This window comes from Copadichromis virginalis, linkage group LG3 (genome assembly GCF_057382275.1).
Source record: "Copadichromis virginalis isolate Kocher_CV1m ecotype Utaka linkage group LG3, C_Virginalis_male_GT1.1, whole genome shotgun sequence".
Classification (NCBI taxonomy): Eukaryota; Metazoa; Chordata; class Actinopteri; order Cichliformes; family Cichlidae; genus Copadichromis; species Copadichromis virginalis.
Genome location: NC_140620.1, coordinates 35,478,651 through 35,491,168, shown reverse-complemented (window position 1 = coordinate 35,491,168; position 12,518 = coordinate 35,478,651). Strand labels below are relative to the sequence as shown.

Sequence of the window (12,518 nt, the reverse complement as noted above, 5' to 3'; positions counted from 1 at the left end):
GGCTGTAGGTCACAATCAGTCAAATTTTTGGTTGAACTCATAGTGATGTAATTCCTGTCATGTAATTTCCAGAGATCAAATTGCTCAGGAAGTGAGTGGGCGTTAAATGGCTTCTTTTACTCCTCTTTCAAACCATCTGTCTTCTCTGTCCAAAATGTGAATATTTTAATCCTCAAAAGATTGACCTTTGTCCTTGCAGATGGACAGCTGAGTCTTGTCTCATGGAAGTGGCTCTTCTATGTTGTGCCTTGCGTTTATGAAGTGGTTGTTTGATCTTTCCATTATAGAGGACTTAGCATTCCTACAGCATTGTTAAGTTTGTGTTTAGGAGTTCTGTGACTGAACTAAACACTCCTAAATAAATTTAACGACAACGTATGTCCTTCCATTTTTTATTGCAATTTACACATATGCACTCCTTTGTTACTTTACAGTATTAATACTGTGTACATACTTTTTCCAAACATATCTCACATATTCTTAATATGTGTTCTGTTATCAGATAGAAAAAGAGAATTAACACATTCCACTCTCATAGACAATAGCCTTGTCTGATAGCCAATTTTCTTGTGAAACTTGCTTCAAAATGAATTCTAAAAGCATAAATCTCAAATGTTCCAAAAGAATGGTGTAATCAGCACCAAATTGATATGTGCACTGAATTTAAGTAAACACTTTTTGGCTAAAATCACGCGACTGAAACTACGTAGAAACACAAAATAACACAGACGAACTGACAAGGAACACAGGCAGGCACACAGTATAAATACAAACAAGGTAACAAGGGAATGACACACTAGAGGGGAACACAGCTGGACCTAATTAGACACGACGAGACACAGAACTTCAAAGTAAAACAGGAAGCTCACAAACTGTTTTACAAACACAAACTCAGAGACACAGACAGAGCACAGGAGAACACCGGTAGGAATAATAGAAACTAGAAGAAACTAGAAAATCATGACAATAAACTCAGAAACGCTGGGTCAGCGACCCAGGACCATGACAGTCTCATCCATCCCACTAGGGGGCGGGGTTCGAACTGCCACTCCAGCTTGACTAACATCTGATTCATTACTGTGCAAAGTAAGTCAAGACAGGTCGATCCTAGATAACTGATTGCTATGAACTGGTGAACTATGAACTATTTGTGTGCAAATAAGTATAACTACATATATAGTAAACAAACAGCTTCACTCTGCCATTGTCATGTTAAATCTATTAATTGTTTCTCTTACATCAGTGAGAACCATTTCATATCTGTGGTTTCCTTTGACTTCTCTATCATGAAGCAAAACTCTAAGTTAACCATTACTTTAATAACATCAGTGTGGATGTGAGTTGCTAACCCTTCATGACCTATTTAGTATTTGATTAAACAGGTGGTTTCATGAAGGACCCTGGTCTACTGCTTCCAGTAAAGTGGTACCTCCCAGCCTCATAGTAGATGCACCTGTGGTATGAATTTCAAAATCCTATGTTGTGTCGTTCTAAAGTTATTGCATTCACAAATGTGTGTGTCCACACACCCAATGGGTTGCCTACAATACTCCAGCCAAGTCAAACACACAAGCAAAAAACGTATATATATATATATATATATATATATATATATATATATATATATATATATATATATATATATATATATATATATAAATTAAAAAAAACACCCAGCACGCCCCTGCGGGCGGTTTATCCTTCAAGCTCGGGTCCTCTACCAGAGGCCTGGGAGCTTGAGGGTCCTGCGCAGTATCTTAGCTGTTCCCAGGACTGCGCTCTTCTGGACAGAGATCTCCAATGTTATTCCCGGGATCTGCTGGAGCCACTCGCCTAGCTTGGGAGTCACCGCACCTAGTGCTCCGATTACCACGGGGACCACCTTTACCTTCACCCTCCACATCCTCTCGAGCTCTTCTCTGAGCCCTTGGTATTTCTCGAGCTTCTCGTGTTCCTTCTTCCTGATGTTGCTGTCATTCGGAACCGCTACATCGATCACTACGGCCGTCTTCTTCTGTTTGTCTACCACCACTATGTCCGGTTGGTTAGCCACCACCATTTTGTCCGTCTGTATCTGGAAGTCCCACAGGATCTTAGCTCGGTCATTCTCCACCACCCTTGGGGGCATCTCCCATTTTGACCTCGGGACTTCCAGGTTATACTCGGCACAGATGTTCCTGTACACTATGCCGGCCACTTGGTTATGGCGTTCCATGTATGCCTTGCCTGCTAGCATCTTGCACCCTGCTGTTATGTGCTGGATTGTCTCTGGGGCATCTTTACGCAGCCTGCACCTGGGGTCTTGCCTGGTGTGATAGACCCCAGCCTCTATGGATCTTGTGCTCAGAGCTTGTTCTTGTGCTGCCATGATTAGTGCCTCTGTGCTGTCTTTCAGTCCAGCTTTGTCCAGCCACTGGTAGGATTTCTGGATATCAGCCACCTCCTCTATCTGCCGGTGGTACATACCGTGCAGGGGCCTGTCCTTCCATGATGGTTCCTCGTCTCCCTCCTCTTTCTTGGGTTTCTGCTGCCTGAGGTATTCACTGAGCACTCGGTCAGTTGGGGCCATCTTCCCAATGTATTCTTGGATGTTCGTTGTCTCATCCTGGACTGTGGTGCTGACACTCACCAGTCCCCGGCCCCCTTCCTTCCGCTTAGCGTACAGCCTCAGGGTGCTGGACTTGGGGTGAAACCCTCCATGCATGGTAAGGAGCTTTCTTGTCTTTATGTCAGTGGCTTCTATCTCCTCCTTTGGCCAGCCTATTACCCCAGCAGGGTACCTGATCACGGGTAGGGCGTACGTGTTGATGGCCCGGATCTTGTTCTTACCATTCAGCTGACTCCTCAGGACTTGCCTGACCCTCTGCAGGTACTTGGTGGTTGCAGCCTTTCTAGCGGCCTCTTCATGGTTCCCATTTGCCTGCGGGATCCCCAGGTACTTGTAACTGTCCTCTATGTCTGCAATGTTGCCTTCTGGTAGTTCAATCCCCTCAGTTCTGACTACCTTCCCTCTCTTTGTTACCATCCGACTACATATATATATATATATATATATATATATATATATATATATATATATATATATATATATATATATTTACTTCCGTCTCACTGGATTCACATGAAACTATGAAAGCATAATTTTCACTGTTGCTGTTGTGTTATCAGTTTCTTTGGAGGCTGCATGGACATAATGTCTATTATGACATCTTCTATCTATTCACGGGCACACTACAAGATAAAATTTCTATTGCAGGTCTGTTTTTAATTGTAGCTGTGGGTGAAATGCTCACATTTACAAGGCGACATGGTGAAATATAGAGCAGTGACTTAAACAAAGTATTGAAACAAAGGTTTTTTTTTTTTTTATAATCAGGCTATTCTAATAACTCAAATCATTCCAGCCTATTACCCTAATTAGTAGTGCAATCGCTTGTGGCCAGGGGGTGGCTGGATTTCTCCTTTAATACATAACAAGCACCTTCAAAGATACTGCTTTGTGGCTGTGTAATACACATATATTAGTCACATGTTTGTAGATTTTAGAGCATGTTGTTTCTGAGTGGAAATCTCAGTGGTTGGAGTTTTAAATACTAGTGGATGAATCGTTCCCTCTACTGGAAGAAGGGCACTTTGCATGACACACATGAACCATTAATCTTTTCTTGAGATCAGTCAGTTGTTGTTTTAGGAACCTCTGCGCTTGAATGCCCAAGAACCCAACAGCACCGACTTAAAATACAAAATAAATTAGAATCATGAAGGCTCTTATGTTTTGATTTCTTAGGTAAATGACTATGTGATAACAGATGTTTTTCTGTGAAAACCAAGTGTGTTTGTTTTGTTTTGTTTTAAACCCTTTGTGATCTGAAACAATTAAGAATTAATCACATATTTATTAATGTCAGATAGACTATTATTCTTAATTGAGCTGTTAAAATTTTATTTTTGCTCCTAGTCAAAATGGACACAAAACACACCATCCTGCCTCCACATTGTAGCATTTCATTGTGGAGCAGCATAAATCATGCTACTGGCGTTAATGCAATGCTCTCCATATTGCTGAAAGATGCACTACAGGCAGCAGCAGGTATACTGAACCAGTCTGTCAACCATCTTTATTACTAAAGATGGCACGATACCACTTTTTTATGTCCGATACCGATATCATAAATTTGGATATCGGCCAATACCGATATGAATCCGATATATATTTAATGGATCGGATTACATTTTTTATTTCTCTCCGATATCCGATTGGATCGGTCCATCTCTATTTACTACTGCTCTTTTTTTACAATAATCTTGGAGTTACCATTTTCTGGCAACTCTAATAGGTCAACAGCCACTTTTGTAGGTGTAATCCAAGCATGACTGCATCTCGTTACTTTGAGTTATTACTGGTTTTCCTCTGAGACAGAGACACACCAAATCATGTTTCAGTTTTATCCTGGTTTCAGAGATAGAAAAAATGAATTTATGAATCTTTCCCGTGAACTGTTTCCAGACATAATGCTGTTCTTCCACTAACTACAAATAAATTAGAGAGTAAGTTTGTACTTGTACACATTTAAACAGTCTTTTAATATTTTGACCAGCATTAAATCGTTTACCAACACAAAAGTGAAGTAAACACCACCGTAGGTATGATTTAAATGTGTTTTATTGGAGCACACACAAGAAACACTGCAGCTAAATACAATTTCAAAGTCATGTGCATCTATTTTTAATTGTTTTTTTTTTTTGACCAAAAATCCACTGAAATTTGTTAATGTGCTGGATCTATAGACGTGTGTATTTGCCTTTAAGCGCACATAGACTCTATCACCTTGCTGCAGCTGCAGGAACACTGCATTTCCTCCATTATCAGCCGTGTCAGCTGACTGGTGATCATGGATGTGCAGTATCACCTCATTGTTCTTGTACAAATGCAGCGATGTTTTACGGACACCTCCAGAATGACAGAAATAGGTAAAAAAGTACACACCAGAAACAAGTGCTGTGAAGATACCTGGTGAAAAAAAATGAGTAAACTCCTTTAATTTTTTGTCATTTTCTGAAGAAGCAGGTTTTACACGTGCAGATTCAGGAAACACCTCAGTTAAACATTTATAATATCTTTAAATCTGTTTTCTTTTTCAGAATCTGCAAATGTGAAACTAAATTTCTTATTACTGACCACAAACATGCAAAACCACACAATGCATTTTTCTTTTTTGTCTTTATTTACTTCACTTACACAAACATCAAGAAGAATCTTACCTGTGAGTTCGTTGTAGGCATTTCCAGTGTTTACAAACACTCTATTGTAGATTATAGTTTGGTCTGTGTTAAAGGGACCCAATGGTGAACCTCCCCCAATTCCAGCACTTAGCCCTTTAAGACCTACCATAGAACCAAGTCCGCCAGAGCGGACATGGTGTGGTGCCATTTTTGGGAGCATTTCAAGTCGCTATACATCAATACAACCATTACAGCCTAAATTTTAATAATATGTATGCATTAGGTGCATGGTAATTACATAAATTGCAAAAAGTGCAATAAACTACAAAAAAAATGAAAATCATTTTTGTTTTTATAACATATATTTCTAGTTAGAGAAATTTAAGAGGTTTATCCCTCAAAACTGTAAATACAAAAAAGTTGCACAAAATAGTTTCCCACCACAGGAAATTTATTTTGAATGTCTTCATAGTTTTATTTCTGAAATACACCAATTTTTATATACTGTAAGAAAAACGAAAATAAATATAATAATGCAAATTTGCAAAAAAAGCAGCATATGCATCAAAATAAACAATTTCCAGCAGTGCAATTTAAGTTCTAAGCATCCCAGAAACGACACAGAAACTCATAAAGATACCTTTTAAAAACACCAGTATAGGCTCATGAGGCCCCGATGGTAAAAAACTACATTTCCACGAAAATTACGTCACTTTCAGCTTCGGACAGGTAATGGCGGACATGCAAAAATTCGCGCTGACGTCTATTCCAAAGTAGGAAGTGTTATGAACAGCTGATCGGATCGGCAAAGAGTGTTTCTGGAATATTATGTTTTTGTTGCTGCAAGTGCTTTTTATGCAGTTTTTGCAAAGCTATATGTGGAAGGAAACCGTGACCTAGGACAAGCTGATGGCATAAGATGTAAGTACAACTTCTCCGGTTTCATATGCAAAAATAATTATTGCGCTAGCTTACATGGTTGCAGTGGTACCAGGATTTAAAAGTAGTTGCGCAAAACGGAGCGTGCCCGCTCCGACCGGCTTTAAAGGGTTAATATGACAATGTTTCTCTCTAGGGAAAAAAAGAAAAGCTTATTTCAGACTAAAAGTGTAAAAATGTTAAAGTATGACTCTTCACACCATTTTTTTTCTAAAAAAAAAAAGTGTAACATCACAAAAATACACTTCTGCTTGAGTTTTGTTCTTTACCCTTTTGTTCCAGCTGCAGAATGAGACTTCCGCAGCCTGTCAGCCTGTTTTCAATGTTCATCACCTTGATTTCCAAAGAATGTATTTTTTCTCTCATTGCACCAAACTCGTTGGCGTTATTACATGTGTGAACGCATGAATGTGATTGTGTTTCGATAGTATCCTGGGCCAAAATCAGACCACAAAACAACAAAATCAACAATAAACTGCTGAGATTCATCGTCCAAATGATCCAATTTCACCACTCGACACAATTCTGACGAATGATCTGCATTGGTTTTTATATGTCATCTCATGATCAGCTATTAATTATTAACATCTAGACGTGTACTTTTTAAAAAAAAACTTTTTTCTAAGTATTTGTTATTTAACTATGTCAACTAAGATCAATGAAAGAAATCTATGAAGAAAGAGTGACATGTTTACTAATAAAAGCATGGACTATTATAATTATAACATGAACCATTGCTGTTACTTTAAATAGACATACACTTTCTTTTAAGTATCATCAGCTTTATTTCACATTGACCTCTGCTACACTGTAACCTACACTGTTCTTTACTTTAAATCCAACACAGCACAGCAGTGCTCTCATTAAACCTTTACATGACACGGTTGGTTTGCCTTAGTTTGTTTTGCAGCACATTTCATAATATGAAAAAACATGTGAAATGTACTGTCCCAAGGTCTGATTTTAAAACTTGTAAGACGACACACAGCCTGGACTTCTTCTTCTACAAATAGGCCAAAGATCATCAGACATTCTGACCACTGAAGACAAATCATATGTAGTCTGTACATATGTGTGTGTGTGTGTGTGTGTGTGTGTGTGTGTGTGTGTGTGTGTGTACATATTGTCTTGCACTGAGTTCATAGTTAAAACATCGTAGCTCTGAGACACAACAGTCTGGTTCTTCTGATCTCTGTATTTCAGGTCACAGAAGTGAGAAATAAACAATAAAATGGCAAAATTGAACTTTGTAAACTTGATTTTGTGTTACTCACTGCCCTCATCCGTTATTATTAATAATTCACATGGCTGCATTTATGTTATTCATGATCAACTGTTAATTATTAATATCCCTTTCAACTTATGAAACTACATTATGTGCAGCAGAGCAGAATTTTGAACCATTTCAACATAACACCATACAATTACACAAAGCCAAAAATGAAAGCATATGGATTTCTGCAGACAAGAATCAAATCAGTTATTACATAAATGTAATTTGGGTTGCCATGTTGTCAAGAGTGAACTAACTAACTAAATTATGTCTTACAACAACTGAGTAAAACTTTAGATTTAATAATTAAAAATATAATTGGTACCCTTCAGTCATATAAATTATCTCCCTTCTGCAGAAATTCAGTTTCTGTGTCAGTCTTCTATCATGATCAGTGACCATGAACTTTAAGTTATATCAACAAACTTTTACTATAACAAAGAGCAAGCAAAGTATTTTAGCAGCCAAAACAAACAGTTGAAATGTAAACCATCTACTAGACACGATTCCAGTGGGTTATACTGGTGGTGAAACAGCTTAAACAGAGACCATTTTTTTCTACTTAGAGAAAAATGTTCTGTTTGTTGTTTAGGGTTGTTATAATACAAGTAGTTATTTACAATTTTTGTTACTTAATACCATTTGTCATCTTATGTTCTTTTTTAGATTAACTATTGATAATGTGGTGTAATCATTATTATTTTTTAAACAGGATGCCAATAAAGAAGTGTCTAAAGATAAAATTATATATATTAATATATATATAGGGCAGCACGGTGGCACGGTGGTTAGCACTGTTGCCGCACAGCAAGAAGGTCCTGAGTTCAATTCCACCATCAGGCCGGGGTCTTTCTGTGTGGAGTTTGCATGTTCTCCCCGTGTTTGCGTGGGTTCTCTCCGGGTACTCCGGCTTCCTCCCACCGTCCAAAGACATGCAACTTGTGGGGATAGGTTAATTGGATAATCCAAATTGCCACTAGGTGTGAATGTGCGAGTGAATGTGAGTGTGAATGGTTGTCTGTCCCTGTGTGTTAGCCCTGCGACAGACTGGCGACCTGTCCAGGGTGTACCCCGCCTCTCGCCCTATGACAGCTGGGATAGGCTCCAGCGCCCCCCGCGACCCCGAAAAGGATAAGCGGAAGCGAATGGATGGATGGATATATATATATATATATATATATATATATATATATATAATATAACACTTTTTAAGGAACTGAAGAAGTCACTTTGATCATGAGAAATCATTCTTTCCATAATTTGTAGCTATTATTTCTCTAACGTTGCTCTGCTTTTTTTTTTTTGCTTTCTTTTTTTAAAGAAGATACGTCCTCTATCAATAATCAGCCTTTGGTCTGTAGCACAAACATTCCTTCCAATTTAAAGACAAACAAATCCCCCCCCCCCCCCAATTAGAAAAACAAACAAAACAAAAACACATCTGGGAAACACTGCCACAACTAAAACTTGGATACGCAGCATTTATATATATTTTTAAAATATTTCCTTTACAGCTTGTCTTAATGACTTTTGTCTTATATACGTCTGCCTTCCCTTGGACTGTTCTGATTGGCTGTTGTTTAGGGAGGCTATTTGGTTGTGAGGTTATAAAAGAGGAAAAAAGAAATGGAGTTTTAACTGACTACACCTCCACTTCATTTCCCCAACACCACATCAAAGAAAGGTAAGCCAACTGTTCTGTCTCTTATTCTGTTGCTCTACATATTCATATTTAATGTTGTTTATGATTTGTCTGTCTGTGCGAGTGTGAAATAATTTTTTTTTATTTTCTAAATGTGTGTCGTCATTAGGAACAGTTGGAAGTGCTGTCATACTTTACAAGAATAATAAAAAGCAAATATGGGAAAGGAAAAATGACTGACTCAGTTATTACAAAAGTTCAGTTTTCATCAGCCCTGCGTGTTTGTCTCAATATACAAATAATAATGATAATATCAGATGTCTATGGTAACAGAATAACACAAACTAGTACTGCTGTTCATCATCCCAGCTAAATTGATTTTAAACACATTACTCGGTCAATGTTGTTTTCTTTCTTTCACTGTAGACAAAATGAACTTTGCTGTCTTGACTGCCATGGTCACTGTAGCCCTTGTCCATCTGGGCACTACGAACTCTTTACCTTGTCAAGGCACAAGCCTCCGAAGTAAATATGACGAATTTATCAGAAGACACATCCTTCAAGATGAATTTAACCGAAGTCTTCCAAGAGAGTGGGAGAAGTGAGTTAAAAATTAATAGTTCCCTCCTTGTAAGGAGCAAATTAATATAATATGGAGACAGCTAAAAAAAAAATAACGTGATGATGATGATTATTATTATTTTTGTTGTCATCAAGAGGATAACTGATTTGCGATTTAACTAGGTCACGTGAAGATGTTTAATGAGTAATGTGTAATGTATCTTGATTACTGTGAAATGGAATACTGATTTAACAGATATTTGAAAAAGAAAGACCTCTGGTGCAGAACTCCAGTGCAGTCCTTCATCGAGAGCAGAGATCGGGTGAATATCGATAGGATCTGCAGCCGAAATGGTCGACGTCTAATTAATGCCTTCCCAGATAACTTGTGTATCAGTAGTTCAAACATACTGGTACATGACATCCAGTTTGTAAATGGTTGTGAACTTAATGTGATATCACATCAAAAGCCTGTGATTGTAGCCTGCAATAATGTTGAAAACCGCTGCCGCCCTGTGCATTTTGAGAGATACCAACAGCAAATGCCAAGCAATATGCCCTGCATGTAGCCACAGTTTTGCACTATTTGATGTACTAATTAGTCAATCGGGCTTTTCAAGTATAATCTCAATCAAATAAATGAATAAATGTATCCTACAGAGCTTGCTGAATGGTGCAACTCTGAGTATCTGTCTTCCTGTTTATTAAATGTAACAGTGAGTTCCTGTTCAAATAATGTGAGTAAATGTTCAGAGTCATTATTGTCAGTCATTGTTTTCATTTTTAGAATGTTGGCTTTATTCTTTGTCAATTTGGTTAAATATTTCAACACAATTAACATAAAGAGTGAATCTTACGCATTTTTGTTGTAATTGGGAAGTCGTCATTACTGTGATTCAGTCTTGTTCTCCAAGTGCTGTGCTATAGCCAGTCTGGCTTCTATCTGGAATCCATTTTTAAGCACATGTAAAACAATTATAAAACAGTTGTCAGCTTTTCTTGTCTTTCAGCTGTTAATACCAACAAATATTTGGGGGGGGGGGGGGGGGGGGGTTGCAGAGCATGTCTGTAAGACCCAGTGACTATGAGTTATGAGTTTTGCATACAGCGGCATAAATTTGCTTGTCTTGCTGCAGCTGCAGGAACACTGCATTTTCCTCTGTTATAAGCTGTGTTACATGCTTAAGTAAATTATAAATGATGCTTTTCTATTTGTCTCTCCTTCTTTAACCTTTCAGTTTCACTTTTGAGGCACCAAACTTGTTTAGGACATGTCACACGTTGGGACAGCATGGCAGACCACTTAATAATTATGAACATCCTGTTAGTCTTTATTATACAGGAATGTGAACCATTGCTGTTACTTTAAATAGCCATACACTTTCTTTTAAGTATCATCAGCTTTATTTCACATTGACCTCAGCTACACTGTAACCTACACTGTTCTTTACTTTAAATCCAACACAGCACAGCTATCTTTTGTTTAAGATAAATTTTTAAATTGGTTCTTTGTTGTAATATTAGCTGTTAGTGTGAATTGTATGAAGCCTCCCATAATCTTTAAATGATCTCCATAGTACTGAAAGTTACAAAGCGGGCACCAAAGATTTCATCTGTTTTTGGTATGTGTCCACCAGGGGTGGGGGAACGCCAGTTCTCAAAGGTCACTGTCCTCCAGGTTTTAGATGCATCTTTGATCCAACACAGTTGATTTTAAATGGCTGAATAATCTCCTCAACATGTCTTGAAGTTCTCCAGGTAATGAACTAATCATCTGATTCAGGTGTGCTGACCCAGGGTGAGATCCAAAACCTGCAGGACACCGGCCCATGAGGCCTGGAGTTCCCCACCCCTGGTGTAGACACTACACTGATTCATCCTTTGAATTAGGTACTTTTTTATGCCTATAATGGCAAATGGACAAAATATAACTTTTTTTTTTTTTTTAATAACTTTTTAAGGACCTGAAAAAGTCAGTTTGATCATGAGAAATCATTCTATCTATAATCTGTAGCTATTATTTCTCTACCGTCGCTCTGTTGTTTTTGTTTTTTTTGTTTTGTTTTTTTTTCAAAGAAGATACATCATCTATCAATAATCAGCTTATGGTCTGTAGCACAACCATTCCTTCCAATTTAACAACAAACGAACACCCCTCCCCACCCCCCCCAAAGAAACAAACAAACAAACAAACAAACAAAAGACAAAGAAACAAAACAAAAACATCTGGGAAACACTGTCACTGTCACGGCTGCCGAGGCGAGCCGTGTGGAGTTGGATGAAGGACCCAAGATGCAGGCAGTGGATGAAATGCTGGTGAGGTTTATTTACAAAGGTGTAGTGGCAAACAAGCAGTGGGGCATAACAAATAACTGAAAACACCTAAACTGGGAGAACTAAAATAACAGACCTGGGAGCATACGACAAAGGGATGAGACGCAGAGAGGCAGACGACGAGCAGGACACCGAGTAACACAGACTGGCACAGAGGAACACAGATGAACCGGCAACAGGCAGGAGAACACACTTAAATACACACACCAGTAATCAGGGGATGAGAGACAGGAGGGCAACACAGCTGGGAGGAATCAGAGCTGACGGGACAGGGGAAATGTAAACTGAACACACTCACATCAGACAGAGACCTTCACAATAAAGCAGGAAACTCAAACACGGGGAACCAAACAAGACACAGAACTAAACAGACAGCTTCACAAACAGATGGGTTGACACCATAGACAGACAGAGACACAGACGCAGACTCAAAGGCAGACCGAATATAACACATAGAACTCAAACAATAATAATCATCATCATCATAATAATAAACTAGAAAATGATAATAAACTAAAAGCGCTGGGTCACCGACCCAGGACCATG

At 38.4% G+C, this 12,518-nt stretch overlaps 1 long non-coding RNA gene across 1 annotated transcript; it reads left to right on the top strand.

The window, feature by feature from the left end:
• Positions 1 to 9,034: 9,034 nt before the first annotated feature.
• LOC146714355 (uncharacterized) lies at positions 9,035 to 10,494 on the top strand. The gene is made up of 3 exons (XR_014918800.1): positions 9,035 to 9,119; positions 9,504 to 9,678; positions 9,895 to 10,494. It is a non-coding gene; the product is annotated as an uncharacterized LOC146714355 (long non-coding RNA).
• The last annotated feature ends 2,024 nt before the right edge of the window (positions 10,495 to 12,518 follow it).